General features: G+C 42.4%; 1 pseudogene; it reads right to left on the bottom strand.

The window, feature by feature from the left end:
- Nucleotides 1–898: 898 nt before the first annotated feature.
- Nucleotides 899–2,120, bottom strand: LOC124248137 (diacylglycerol kinase zeta-like; annotated as a pseudogene).
- Nucleotides 2,121–15,421: the final 13,301 nt, after the last annotated feature.

Genomic DNA, 15,421 nt, shown 5'->3' with positions numbered 1-15,421 from the left:
ATTTTAGACTGTGCTGGAAATATTTCTTTCCTAGGATTAGGATTGTCTTTTAGGGTGTTTTAGGGTATTTTCTTCATAAGAGGGAGAAAAGCTATGTAACCATGGGTCACACCAGTAGTATCTTTAAATACTTTGAAGGCATGTGAGATACCCAACTTTGTCTAACACATTTTGTCAATGAAATTAAAGTGAAATGATTGTGTCTTAATTATGTATAGATTCTCTCTTGCCAGCATTTGTTGAAACAACACAGAGGAAAAGAGGTAAAAGATCACAGTGTCAAAAAGCGAAATGGAAGAATTGCAAGATTATCAATGCTTTAATGATTATAGCTAGAAACGGGGATGTTCAAGAAAGTGACAAATGAGCTCTGTGTCTTTTAATGTGTGAGACTTGGTTGATACGGTATTCTAATTAGTTCTCTATGTCCCAGATACTGGCTAGAAATTAGTACATTTCTTTTGCGACCTTTATATTTGATATATAACAAATTACTTTGTCAATTAAAAAAATGAAGTTGACATATGCATTAGCCCACATATCTAATTTATCATGGTGTTGGCAATAAGTAATCCATCCATTTAATTATTTATTCATTAAGAAAGCTCAAGAAACTCCATATACCTTTATTCCTTTTAACACAATATCCATTTTCAGAGACTCCACATCCAATTTCCTGTTCCCCTGTGTGTCTTGGGGTCAGGCCAAGGCTTCAGGGGGACAAGTGAGAGCCCCTGGCTCCTCAGAGTTCAGCCCAAGGTCTGGGTGGCTCCTCAGCAGACAGCCTGGGGCTCCTTCCGTGGGGCATGAGTCCCTCCGTGGCCGTGAGTTGGGTGAGGAGGAGCCTTAACCTCTGGCCGGCCCTGTCTCTTCTGCTGCCCCGGCCTTGGCCTTACAGCTACGCAGCCCTCTCCTGGTTCTCCCACTGGATCATCTGGTTGTACTGTCAGTTCTCCAGGTAGGTGGTCAGCTCCATGTCGTGAGCCTTCGCAGCCTGTTACTGGGGAGTGTCACCTGTTGGTTTGTCTTCAGGAGCGAGATCCCCGCCTCCACGATGTTGTGGCAGATGGTGTGCTGGCCCAGGGACTCCTCCTGGTCCAGACAGCTCTCCCAGTTTTCCTCCTCAGCATCAGGCATCTCTGGGACTGGTGGTCCAGCAGGTACTGGATCACTTCTTTGCTGTGTGTGCTGACCGTGCGGTGCCTGAGGTCACTCCCAGCTGGGTGCAGCTCCTGGAGCTTACGGAAGTCATTCCTTTTGGCCGCCTCAATCAGCTCTTCACCTTTAGGGGGTGTAGCATCCGCTGGCAGTGACTGGGGCATGGGCGAGCAGGATGAGGTGGGAGAGCGGAAGTGGGGATTGGAGGTCAGGCCAGCAAATGCCCCCAGCAGCTCTGGGTCTAGGATATAAATCTCATCCAGTGAGATCTCAGTCACACAGTTGAGATGTTCCTGGGCCTGGTTCATCCTGTAGAAGGAGGTGGTAGTGGTGGCATCCAGGAAGCACCACTTGGGGGACAGTTTCTGGCACATTGGGGACTTGGCTTCAGCACATTTGGGCTCCTGCTGGAGCCTCTCAATGTGGGTGGACAAAGCTCTGCGTTGCTGTCTCCTGGGATCACCACAGTGCCCAATGGCACAGAGGACTCTAAGCGGCTCCTTGTAATGCAAGGCCTCATAGTCGTGCATGCTGACTCTGCTTACATGGATCAGCGGTTGCTCAACGTGGTACTGCTCAGCCCTGGAAGGCACGCCACCACTCAGCCTTCTGCACCCTGGTGACCTGGTTGTGCATGGTGATGCAAATGCGTGAGGCTGTGAGTTGCAGGGCTGGACATCCACATGCACCTGCACCGGGATGGCCTTGGATGTGGTGAGCACCACCTTGCGGCACTGCGTCAGCCACTCACTGAGCCCACCCACCTGCAGCCCAGCCAGGGACATCATGGTGAAGCCAATGACCCCTCGGTAGCCATCGCCATGCAGCTGGGGTGGGAAGAGATGGTGCTCCCCAGGGTGGCCCCAGGGCGTGGTTCCTGTGCAGTACCTGGGAATGTTCAGGAAAACAGTGCACTGGGGCTTCAGCTTTTGAGCACCAAATTCTTCTGAAAGACCCCACATGGCCAAAGAGTAAGCACCCAGATCCTCACTTTGTTTTCGATGTGCAGGCACAGCCCATTAAGGAGAGAGAGCATTCAAAACCAACTTCTTGAAGGAACTTTGAAATTCGAAGGAATTCTAACTGAGATGAACATTTTTCCTTCCTTGTAAACTCTTTACACTAAGGTCATATAGCTCATGGCCACAATCAGTAAGTTTTTCTAAAGGATCTTGAGCCCACCCAGTATAACGTCTCTACATGCATCCGGTCAGCCCTTCTGAGGAGCACCGGTAATCGACTTTCTACCTCTGCTGAGTCAAGAGAATTTACAGCAGGGTCCAAGTAGCTCCTGATCTACATTTCATGTCATCAGAAGAGATGTGAGCTGCAGCAGCAGTGTGTCAAATGTCACAGTGAAATAGAAGGGTAAATGTCACCCACCCACGCTGGGCCTCTTGAACTAACTTCCTTAGGTCACCTACGTTACTAAATCCAATGGTCTTTTTTCATTGTCTTACTTGACTTTCCTCCTACATTTGACAGTGTTTGCCTCTCTCTTCCTTGAAGCCTTTCTCTCCTCTCTGGATGCTCCTTCTTGGAATCCTCTGTAGACTCTCCTTTCACCAATCAGCCCTAAGTGTTGGTGTTTCCCAGGTTCTAACCTTCATCTTCTTCTCTTCTCACTGTGCATAATTTCCACATAAGCTCACATGAGGAGGAGATGCATCCTAACTCTTTATTTCTAGCTTAGAGTCCTCTCCCAAGTTCTAGATAAAAATATATATATATATATATTTATATAATTGCCAACTGAATATCCGTACCTTCATATACTCTAGGATCCCAAATTCAAAAGGTCATACTGAAGTCACCTTCCTTCTATTCCTTCCCTCTCTTTCTCTCTTTCTATTCCTTCCTTGGTGAATGGCATCATGATCCATCCAATTTCCCAAGAGGAAATCTACGATGACTCTTGACTTCTCGGTGACTTCCCACATGCATTCAGTCAGCAAGTTAATTCCAGTGCCTTCAAAAATCCCTAAATTAGAGGGGCTGGCCCCGTGCCTGAGTGGTTAAGTTCACGTGCTCCACTGCAGGCAGCCCGGTGTTTCGTTGGTTCTAATCCTGGGTGCAGACATGGCACTGCTCATCAAACCACGCTGAGGCAGCGTCCCACATGCCACAACTAGAAGGACCCACAATGAAGAATATACAACTATGTACCGGGGGCTTTGGGGAGAAAAAGGAAAAAAATAAAATCTTTAAAAAAAAAATCCCTAAATTAGAGAGCAAGTAATGAGTGGTTGAGAAACACCTAAGGGAATTGACTTGTATTATTCTCGCTCAGAGGCCTAATCATGGTGTATGTTATAATTTTGGAGTAAAAATGAGGCATTTCATGCATGCAGCCTAACTTCACCCTCACTCCTCACCTCCAAGCTCCAATCTCTTCACACTGTCATCTGAGTGTAGTTTCTGAAACTGAAATTTGATTATGTTACTCCGCTGCTTAAAGCCTGATTATTTTCGGGAAATAATCCAAACTCTTTAACAAGTCTTCTATGAGCTGGCCTGGCCTTGCCTCCTTCTTTAGTCCCATCTTTGGCCATTCAAATTCTCTCCATCTCTGGGAATTATCTAGTGTTCTACTTCTGATCTTTCTCTTATCTCTGTGCTTTCAACATGCCTCCCACTTGCATCCCCGGCTTTGGTAAGAATAACTCCTACTCTTCCTTTAAAATTATCCTCAGGAGTCCTAGTCTTTGGGAATTCTTCCCTGACTCTCTTGCCTTGAGGTAAGTGCTCCTGTCCCTCCTTTGTGCTCTCAGGCTACTCTATGCACATCTCAACCAGAGATTTGTTTCGATCCGTGAGAAATATCTGTTTCATTCTCAGGCTCCTCGATTCATGAACCCACTGAGGCAATCCCTGTATCTTCAGTACCAGCAGAGCAACACAAGACACGTAATAAGTCGTCAGTAAATGTTTACGAAGGAGCCAATGGTGGCCAGCCTATGCGGACTTACAGTGCCTGGAAATGGAGTGGAGAAGAAATAAGAGATCTGAGAAAAATAACCATTTCCCTTTTTTGCACTAATTAGGAATTTGGGAAGTGTTCTCTATTCTTTTCTGCAAAATACCTTGAAGGCACTGCCTAGTCTTGTGTTCTATCAGTTCTAGAGGAGAGTTCAGGGGAATGACTTGCTTTGAGGAGTTACTCTGGGTGGACTGAAGCTCCAGTTATCTCTGGGACTCTTGGAATTCACTCTGGGCTGAATCCTGTTTCTTAACTTTGTCCTGACATGATCCACTTCCTCCAGGACTCGCTTGTGGTCAACCTAGGACTAAGGTTCAGGAATGCCCAGATCTATTCAACTGTCATTCTTTAGGCGTGCCATCTAGGTTCAGATCTAGGGTGTGTATGTGTGTTTACATGGAGAGAGAGGGAGAACAGGGAGACAGAGAGAGGGGGGACAGAGAGAGAGGCAGAGATAGCTTAATATCATTTTTCATTCTCATGCTCTCTCCTTCACTCACTCTATTTTCTTGGTGTTTGGAAAAGAATTGGGGTGGGGCAGGGGCAGGGGTGGAGAATTCCAGATGCCTTAATATAAAGTTTGAAGCTTCATCCACCCAAGTTAAACAGAGCTATTTAGAAATGTACTTTATTTGTATTCTGTGTGGCTTACCTTTGGTTTTAGAGTTTAGTTTCCAGTTCAGATTTCAGCAGAATTTAGGCAAAAGCAGAACAGACATGTATTTTTGTTTGCTAAATGTAGAATGGATGAAACCATTGCATTCTTGTAGACTAATTGGAAATGCTGTAAATATGTTCTGATTTGTATTGATTCTCTTTAAATATAAAGTGTTCAATCATATTTATTGCACATATTTAATCCACACAAAAGTTTTAGACTAAGGTTTAGAATACTGAAGTAGTTTGCTTGATCACACAGCTAATAAATGGCAGAAGTGTATCGAAATTTGGGTCCTTGTAACTCTAAACAAGTCTTCGTAAGTTGTATGAGCTTTTAGGTTAAACTGCTTGTAAAAATCCAACTTGAAAATAATTGCTTTATGGATGCCACTTTCTTCTTTTTCCTTTTACGTGGAAATGGATAGTGAAACCAATGACCAGCGTCATGTGTTCTTATGGAATAAATGGATGTCATGTTAGGTTTCCTATCTGGAAGCTGGATGCAGCCTTAAGCTGGGACTAACTCACTCTCATCAATCAACTCTTGGAGAACAGAGACTATATACTTTATTTTATTTTTTTCGGAACCAAATCTGATTAACAAATATTGGCTCTCAACAAGAGGTTTCTGCTATTAATTCATAATTAAAATGATGATCCTCCTCACCCCTTCTATTCTTTTTTCCCCAATCCCTCTTATTTTCTTATTCTTTTTATCTTGCCGAAATTGTCTGATGGAAAATTGTTTTGGAGGGAATAAAAACTGGTCAAAAAATAGGGGCTTGGGTCTCCTGCTTTGTTACTCTCGGGGTGAGGTGTGGCAGGAGAGTACAGGAGGAGCTCGGAGGGGAAGGAATGGAGTAAGAAGGAAGGGCTTCTACACAAAGGCATCCAGGGTGGGTCACTGTGCAGTGACTGGAACTCCTTTGTCTTGGACTGTTGAGGAGATAAATTCCGGGGTCCCCGAATGAATCATAGGGCTGCTGAACCATCCAGACTCCTCAGGAAAATGTGCCTTTTGCTCCGCAGTCTTGGGGGCAGTGGCCAACTTCCCTCTTTTGTGTTTCTGTAGGCCTTTCGTTCAAGGTAAATAACTTGCTTAGCTAACATACCCTCTGGTGTTAAAAAAGGACAGTCTAAAGACGTTTGGAATGACTGAGCTGTTTGCTAAAGGTAAGAGGAAGATGAAAAACTACCCCTCATCCTCGTAAATTTGTTTTGGTTTCTTTAGAATGACTGGAATCTCTTACTATCAACATATTTTGTTATGTAAATGTATCAACAGCCCCCACCCCGCATGCCCCTTCCAATCCCCTTCAAAATTCCTAAATTAGAAGGCAGGTAAACAGTAGTTAGAAAATGCCTGAAGGAATCGACCTGTATTATTCTCATTCAGAGGGCTAAATCTTGCTATGTGTTATAATTTTTTAGCAAAAAATGAGGTATTTTCATGCATCAGTGTTTGGGAAAGTCTCCTTTGGATGTTTTGGTTGCATATTTGAATCAACCCCTATTAACTGAGGGCTCACTTACCTGAGTAAGGCAGAGAGGGAAGCCAAAAAAAAAAAAATCACAAAGACCTCTGCCCTCCAGGAGTTTTCAGACTCTGAGGAGCCAAGCTGTTTACCCCAACGGACTCAGGACCACTCCAAGACAGGGTCTGTGTTTATGCAGCTTTGATTCCCAGCACCTCACGGTGCCTGGCACCTGTTAGGGATTTCAATGAGCAGTGATTGAATGAAGAAATGGCACATAAAGTAGGAGAGTAGTAATCTATGCTAAGTGCCCAGTGAGGGATGACTTTTGGAGATGCTCTAGAAGAAGGAATCAATCTGTGCGGTGATCGGAGATGGCTTCCCAGAGTATTTGAGCTAGTTCTTGCAGGAGGAAAAGATTAAAAGAACTGATGGGGCATGTTCCCTGGAGCTGGGAAATGATGGACAAAACTGAGACTCAACCAATCCGAGCTTGAGAGAGGGGGATAAAAAAATTGGAAACCCCCTGAACAGTAAGGACCATTTGGCTCGGGGAATTGGAATTATTATTTTTTCTTTCTGTTGAAGATCAACCATGGGCTGAGATCTATTAACACTGCCATACTTTTTAATATATGGAGCTGGTATGATTCTAGGTCTGGTTGAAGGGTACAGAACACATGTATGGTTTAATAAATGTCATGGCCCTTATAAGACAGAATAGAAGTTCATGCTCCGCTGGGGGTATGAATGGCAATGTTTTTGCCTTGAAGGATGGTGTGTTCATTCCTCTGAAGTGTTTTACTAGGTATTTAAGCATATTGCCTTCTGGTTGACTTACTGTTGGTTCTTTTTGTTGCTGTTGAATGATCAACTTAGTTGAAGAGTTCATTTGGTCAGTGTTCACAATAGGATGTGGGTATTTTCCACATCCTTAAGTTGTGAAACCATCTTGGAGCAGTGTTCACCTCCCGTGTAAAAGGTGTGAATTTGTCACACACAGAGAGGTAATGTAAAGGGCAAACCCATCTTTCCCTAGTGCTCAGTGTAACCCGAGGATTGACACCAGGAACTCTTGAACTTTCAAAAAGCACTACCAGACAGTCTCGTCATGCCCCACCATCTCCCCGAAGAGGGAAGCTATTTTGAGAATGCAATAAAATAGACAAATGCAGATGGCACACCGAAAATCAGGATCAAGGGGAAGTATCAAGTGAATCCTGGCTTCCAAGGAGGTTATAATTCCTTGGGGGTCATCTATACCTCATCTACCCAAGGGGAAAAAATTATCCACATTTCTAATGGTGCAATATTCAAATATATACAAATCAAGAAGAAGCAAATGCGGAACGATCTTTCTGAAGGGACACAAAGCAAAGGAGATCAAATATGTGCTTAAGGGAAAAACATCCCAAACACAAAATGGTTTGCGTGGAAGCATTTTTGTCAGTGCATTTGGAGGCCAGAAGGTTCTGACTCAGAGTGGAAAATGAATAATTTTTGTATGAGTGAGGATAAGTTACAGCCACATAACCAGATAGGGCCCTGAGCTATAGGGCGGACAGGAAGTAGGTTGTATTCTTTGCTCTGCATAACCTCCTGTGCAGAAACACAGAGCGATTTGCATGAAGCTTTTCTTTTCCATTTTGTTGACTGCTTTTAGTAGTGGTAGATGAATCAGTCATGCCAACCTTTAAAAGTTAGGGAGAAAAAGATTTGAAGAGAGACTGGAGGTATTTTTAGGCTTCGCTGAAGCTCACTGGATTAGAAGGGCTTCAAAGATAATAGTATTTCTTATTTTTCTTTCTTGACACCTTCCAATAAGCTCAAAGCATTTAACAGACACTATCTCATTAATTCTTTCAATATCCTAGTGAGGAGGGTGGTGACGAGGGTAATTTATTATCACTCTACAGGTTCAAAAATGGGACCAAGTGACTTTTCAGAAAAAGAATATGAGTTTGGGGCTGTTTCAAGAAGGTATCCAAAGGTTTTTGAGTCCGTTTGTAGAGTCTTCATACTGAACTCTCATCTCTTCCTCATGTCTCTTTGATGAGAAGTCTGAAACACCAAAAAGAAAGAGAATAGACGTATTTTGACAGATTATGATCTTCTTAGGGTTTCAGCTTTGGGTTTACTTTATACTTGAATGGAAAATTTGTAACTTTCAAAAGCTAGCGATTTCATTCTAAAAGCCCAGTATTCATGAGCAAATCTTTTAGTGAATTTCTGCATCCAGGTTTCACGTTTCCACTGAAGGCCTTTTCTTTCCGCTACCACCCTTCTCCACCTCCTTGACTATATTGTGAGCCCCAAGGGAGGGCAGAAGGTGTGGGGTCTTTACTTCTCTATCTTCTGGGACCTAGCCCCGTGTCTTTCAAGGCAGACATTCAGTGAATGTTAGCTGAATTTATGAGGGGATATGCCTGTTAACATGACAGAACACAGTGGAAACCTCCCTGAGTTAGTGTTATTTAACATTAGCCTTTTTATTCTGTCCCAGCAAATGCTTGGGGATATAGATCCAGAATCGAGCCCTGCTCCCTTGATGCTATCACAGCTGGGATGGATTTTTGGAGGCCTATACTTAAAGTCTAAAAAGTTGGAAGTTTAGGGCTCCTTTTCTGATTTAAACTGAGACGCCTGGGACCCACCAAATTGGTCCTGTAATGGATACATGTTTAGAAAGAGCATCCAAAGTTTCTCTAGAAACCCCAGTCCTGCCTACCCTCAAAATCCACACCAGGCTGTCTAATTTAGTTGGTCTCCAAGAGCGCATTCTCCAGGCACGGCCAGCTGCCTGTCTGTCTGTGGGAAATGGTCACTCTGGAGTTACCTTTTCTTGGTTTTCCTGGCCATTAGTGGTTAAGAACTTTTGTCTTTCTCCGGGCTCCCTGAAGCATGGACTGCAGCCATGAGAAATAATATGGGCTTTTCCCCATGAACTCAGCAGGCAGAAAATCCCTTTTAGATACTATACTCATATCACAGATGACCCCTGGCCTTGTCCTTCAGGAGCCTCAAGCAGTTGGGTCTTCCCTGCCATCCAGGAGGCCAGCTGTACTCCATCAAAGGGCAATAAAGGGGAGGGGGAGGGGAGATGAGGAGGGGAGAGGCACTTGTTCTCAGGGATTCCTCTGGGCTTTGTCCTTGGGAGGTTCCCTCCTTCCTTGTCCATCCCGGTCATTTAAAGGACATCCTAACTCAATTTATTTTCTGGGCCAGGGATTCTGAACTTTTGGTGAATGATAGAATTAATTTAAATAAGGAGAAAAAAAAATGACAGGGGAAGCACTCACTATTTTTAATTTCTGAATGCTCCCGAGGAAACTTCCAAAGCTTTAAACAAACGCCAGTGATCTTAAAACGCTCAGGAAGACTTGCTCTCTCTTCTTTTTCCACTGGGCATTCGAGATTCAAATTCCTTCCCAGAGTATGCAAGAGTTGGTTGATTTCAACCTGTTCCTCCAGGAAACTCAATTAAATTGTACTAGGCAGTTTTCTTTCCATTTTGTCGGCAGTTTCATTTGTCGGTTTGTTGTGGAGGGGCTGGCCCTGTAGGAATGTGGGTCCTAGAAAAGTCTTTTGCTTCATTTGAAGTTCAAACTTTTTTTGATGACATTATTTTTCATCTGTGACAGAGACTTCCCCCTCTCTAGTGTATTTTTCACATTTTTAGTTTCACTTTGGAATCTACCTTTTGAGCTGCCTGCGTTTCCCTCGGCTACCTGTGGTTTGTACTAGTTTTGTGGCTGGGATGTCACCCTGGTCACCTTGACAATGTTTGCACAAAATAAAACAACCCTCTGCCTTTTCTTTGCACCTTGTTGAAAAAAGATTAATTTAGTGTTTACCTGTCAAAACCAAAAACCTATTTTTTTTTTCCCGTCCTACCAATGGGAAAGAAATTGTCTTGTCCGGGTTTTCACTCTCTCAAAATAACCTTAATACCTCTCTAGTCACTTTGGTCTCATCTGAGCCAAAGGATGTCTCCTCCTCTCTTTTCTCTCCTTTCCCTCACCTCTCTCTCCCTCTGTCTCTGTTTCTCTCTCAAAGTATTTGTTCTCATCCAAGATCAGCAAGTATTAGCAGAGGCCGGGGTTATTTTCCTCATTAGATTCATGAGGACAGATATATAATGGAGTGGTCAAGAGTCTAAATTCTGGAGTCAGAATAACTTGAATTCTGGTTCTGCAACTTGCCAGCTGGGTGACTTTACACTCGCTTTTGAATTTCTCTGAGCGTCCATTTCTTCTTCTGTAAAATGGGGATATAAAAGGACCTGTGACCTAGGGTCATTGGAAAGGTTAAATGAGATGCAATGTGACGAGTTTAGTACAATGCCTGGTAAAGAGTGACAAGTCAAATATGGTCATCATTGTTATTATTATTAATATTAATCTGAAGAGCATTAGTCCCATGATATATTTCCTGAAAAAGAAAGACATGGCCAACTAAGGCGGGGAAATGGTGTGTATTGATCCATCTCTTGGGGACTCAAATGGCATTAACATAATAGAGGCTCTGAGAAGAATAATTAAGAAACACATTTATTTTATTTAATCCAGTATCTACCCAAATTATTTGTCTCTTCATTAATATACCTTGGAGCACACTTTGGAAAATGCTGAATCAGTGTGATTCTTTTTTTTTTAACAGGAGAAAATCAAAGTTTAATAACATCTATACATGGAAGAAACCCAAGGAAAACTGAGTAACTCCTGAATCAGTGTGATTTTTAATTCTCCTTCTCTCCCAATAATCAGAGAAGTTTGTACTAATCCTCCATGGAATTGATTACATAGACATGCAATAAATAAATTCCATAATTTACACAAAAACATATCAATCTGAGAAACCCAAGGGAACATACCTTGAATACCACCTGGTAATCTGATGTGTTCATTGGTCCAAAATGTTTTAACCTTTCTTCCTCTTCCTCATTGTAAAGTTAATCAATTTATTTTAAACCAGATACACCTAAAGTAAATATCCAATCCTTACCCAAATTTTGCTCATTCATCATGAACTGTTACCAAATCTCTTACTCAGGAAAGAAAGATAGGAACTATTTTTATAGAAACGAGGCACCCTTCATGGAAGAGACAGAGGCATTTAGATAGTCAAGGAAGCTAATAAAATACACGGACCTCTTTACTAGTCCTATGTGCTGATCAGGTGAAAATGCTGCCAAGCATTACAGTTACAATGATGGAATCATTGTTTCCTCTGGGTCAAGCATTCTGATGTGACAAACATGTGTATAGATGCAGTATACAGGGGTACCTTCCTGCTGTTTATTAGCTTTTGTAATCCAGTTTTTTGAGGGCAGTGGGCTCAAGAATAAGAATCATAGAGACAGCGGAAGTGCCTTTTTCTTCATGTGGGAAGGCTTATGGCAAAGGTGGTGAAGCAAGATCCGAACCAAGATTAGATCTGGGATCGCTATGTGGCTGAGGAGCAAGAACAGGATCAGGGATCAGTGTGTTGTGTGAGAAGAGAGTCTGGCCGTGGAACACAGCTGTGTGTCCAACAGGAGAAGGAGCTTCCTGAAGGGGATTTCTGTTCCGGGCTTGACTCAGAGTCACTGTGGAGCACAGTGTAAGGCCTGGTTTTGGTGACCTAGGATGTCTGGGACAATCCTGATCGCAAACATCATCTCTATATGTACTCTTGAATATATTAGAACTGTATCCTGATCTTAAATTAAGGCCGTGTTCACTCAGCCCCGGGAAAGAGCTAGGAAAGCCAGTCCTGCCACTCACAAGCTGCGTGGCCTTGGGGGTTTATTGCTTCTCTGAGTTTCAGTTTGCTCATTTATAACATCAAGGCTTGGAGTAGATCATTTCTACGGTCTTTTCCAGAACAAAGATTTTGGCGCTGTACGACTTGAGGCAAAGCATTAGGTCATTACTCTAGCTTCAGGAATTGTTTCTATTTGTGAAGTACTCACTCTTTGCTCTGAGGTGATTTTTAATTTCTAGAATGGCATGTATTAATTTAAAGCTCAAAGCCCCACCCTTAACAATGATAGCTGCAACTAAAAGACGGGGTGATTTTTAACAACTTTAACTAGAAGTAGCTGTAGCAATTATTCCTTGTTTAGTCAATAGCACAGTTGGTAGTAAAATTGTCAACGATTTAACAACCCACCAGTACCTCTTCTAAGCTGCCCCAGAGGCAGACGCAGCCAATGCTATCAGTTTAGATCTTCCATCTAAACCTAAGATCTAACCCCAATCCTGGGGTTAGAACACGGCATGTGTTTGCATCTGGCAGAGGAGACAAGGTGGGAGGATGCAATTTTCTGTCAAAATGGGGCCAAATCTTGGGGGATCATATAAGGAGCTTTATCTTTTTTTCCTTCTTTCCCTGTGTGATGTTTGTTTGTCCTGCGGTCCTGCAAATAAATGCCAGGCAAAGGCTCATGTAAATGAAGACTGTGTGTTCCTTCAAGGAAGGCTGAGTTTACAAACAGAATCCTTAAGACAAACAGGCCTGCTGGAGCCATTGTGGGTGGGTGCCTGTGAATTCCAGCTGAAGAGCATGTTGGCCCCTGAGAGGTGAGTGCCTGAAGGTGTTTGTCTCCTGAGCAAGGAGGGGAATTTCTTATCTCTGCTCTCACAGTAATAATTGAGTTAAATATTCCACTTCCCCAGGTCTAAAATCTGGGTACAACAGGTCTCCTGTGAGAGAGGGTTCTAAAGGGGATCAGACTCAGGGCTGAGCCAGAGGTAAATGGACATTTACTTGGGGATTTACTCAACTTTTCTTCTTTTGAGATATATAACGTTATATTAGTTTTAGGTGTGCAACATAATGATTGATATTTGTGTATGTTGTGAAATGATCTCAACAAGTCTAGATAACATCCTTCACCAACAACTTTTTTTTTAAACTTTGGTTTCCAAGATTTTAAGAAAGTTATTTCCATTAGAATAGCCAGATACATTAATTTTTGTCATACTTCTCAGAAAAGTGTGAGTATAGAATTAAGTAAAATAATTTTTGAATGAATCCACGAATAAAGGAGTTATTGAATAAAGGGAGGGATGAATGATAATCTATGAAATGGGATGGGTCTTGCAAATGGTGGTCCAGACCCAGAAATCTTGAAGTGTTGATTTTGTCCTGAATCTCTTCATTGCAGCCTTTGACTCACGTCTACTATATTCGTACTTTAACCTCTGACCAACCTAGGGCAGTCATGAATTTCCTGCTTACGTCCCCCAGTTTCAAAATAATTCTTGTGAAACACAATTCAGAATGGGACAGAAGAGACACAAGCGGGGCATATTTTATTTCTTTCAGGCTTTCTGTCATGACTTTCTTTCTCTCCTAGCCTGATTTTTTTTCATCCCTGGTCATATAGTCCAGTGAGTTTTATCATGATTGGACTCAAAAGATTTCTTCTGTACTCCAAAATTCTATTACCATGATTCCAATTCTCCTGGTAGGCGTGTTCGACTAATCACGAGTGGAGAAGTAGAATTTCAGAGAAGGGGTAGAGTTTAATTCCCCGCCCATCTTGAAATCCTCATTTGATTTAGGAAATTACTCATGTAACTCCCTCAGCGTGAAGGACACTGAGAAAGAAAACAAAATCTCCTAAATGGGATTGTGAGCTCAAGACACATACGCATATTGAAAGAGGATCTGATCCAAATGGTAGAATAAAGCTTTTGGAGGGCAGGAATCAGAACCTTAAATAGGTGCTCAGTTAACACTTTGTATAAATCAATGAAGGATAAAATTTTAGGTAACTCATTTCTTTGGGTTTATAACAACCATCTAGATTCCTTAATATATAAACATTTAAATATTTTTATTTAAAATTTATTTTTTAACTTAAATTATTTTAAACCTTGCTCAGCAAACATTGCTTGAGCGTGTACTACGTGCTGTGTTCGGTGGTGTGTAATGGACGTTCGGTGGAGAATAAAAGACGTGAGTCCCTTGTCCTTCATATTGCTACAGTGTAGTGGTGGAAATTGGCATTACACTGTATCCAGATATATAATTAAAAATTGTGAAAAGTCCTATGAAGGAAAAGAATAGGGTGCTATGGAGAAAATTATAGGGTGTGGAGAGGCAGGGACATACTTCAGATTTAGATAATCAGGAAAAGTCCCTAAGGAAGTGACATTTCAGTTGAAATCTCAAGAATGAGGTCAGCAAACCAAGGAGAGGAGAAAGGGCATTCCAAGCGCCCAGACCAGTAAAGGCTTTGGGGCATTTGGGACCTGAAACAGAGCAAGGGTGGCCTGATCATAGAGAACAAGGGGTGGAGGAGGAGAGTGCAAAAGGGGCCTGGAGAAGCAAAGCGGGGCATCCAGGAGGGGCCTCGTGGGCCAGGTGAAGGAGCTGGAATTTATTCTAAATGCATTGGGAAGTCTGGAGTGTTTTACATTGGTGACCAACTCCATCTAATTCATACGAAAATAATTTAAAAAATATTCCTTGGAGATGAGCAAAAATAGAAGGAAGACCACACTGGAGGCTGTGGCAGAGTACCTCCTCCTAGGTTTCTCACGTGGCAATGAATGAGGTGGTGCCATGACTGAGTGACAGTAGAATAGACTGACAGAGTATCGAGGGAAGGTCTAAAGAAGTGAGTTGGAGTCCAGGCTCTGCCACTGATTCTTTGTAGACACCTAGACAAATTACCTATCTGAGTAACTTGACTGGCACTGACAATAATGAAAACAGTCATGAGTTTGTGGAAATTAAATTGCATACATGTATATAAAGAGAATCACACAGTGCCTGCCAGAACAGATACTTCTCTGCTTCTTCTTTAGAAGGCCTTTCTCCTCTTATCCTTCTGGCAAACTCTAAGATCTTAGTGTCCCTTAATAATGACCCATTACATTTGCTTATTGTTTTATAGATTACAAGGGGTTTCTACATTTCTTAGTGCTTTTGATCTGCACAAAAATAATGAGACATTGGGGTTTATCGATTTAGTCAACATTTATGGGCCATGCAATTAGGTTGGATTTGCAGGCATCTTATCAAACAGGCTTTCGTCTTGGAAGTGATTTAACTTAGGGACAAATTAGAAAGACAAATAGGAGTCTCAGGTGAAAATATTGTTATCATGACTTTCTTTATATCTACTACTTAGGACCCAGGATATTAACTGATG

Source organism: Equus quagga, chromosome 12 (genome assembly GCF_021613505.1).
Source record: "Equus quagga isolate Etosha38 chromosome 12, UCLA_HA_Equagga_1.0, whole genome shotgun sequence".
NCBI lineage: Eukaryota > Metazoa > Chordata > Mammalia > Perissodactyla > Equidae > Equus > Equus quagga.
The sequence above is the reverse complement of the archived record's forward strand: the minus strand, read 5'-3'. Positions and strand labels throughout refer to the sequence as shown.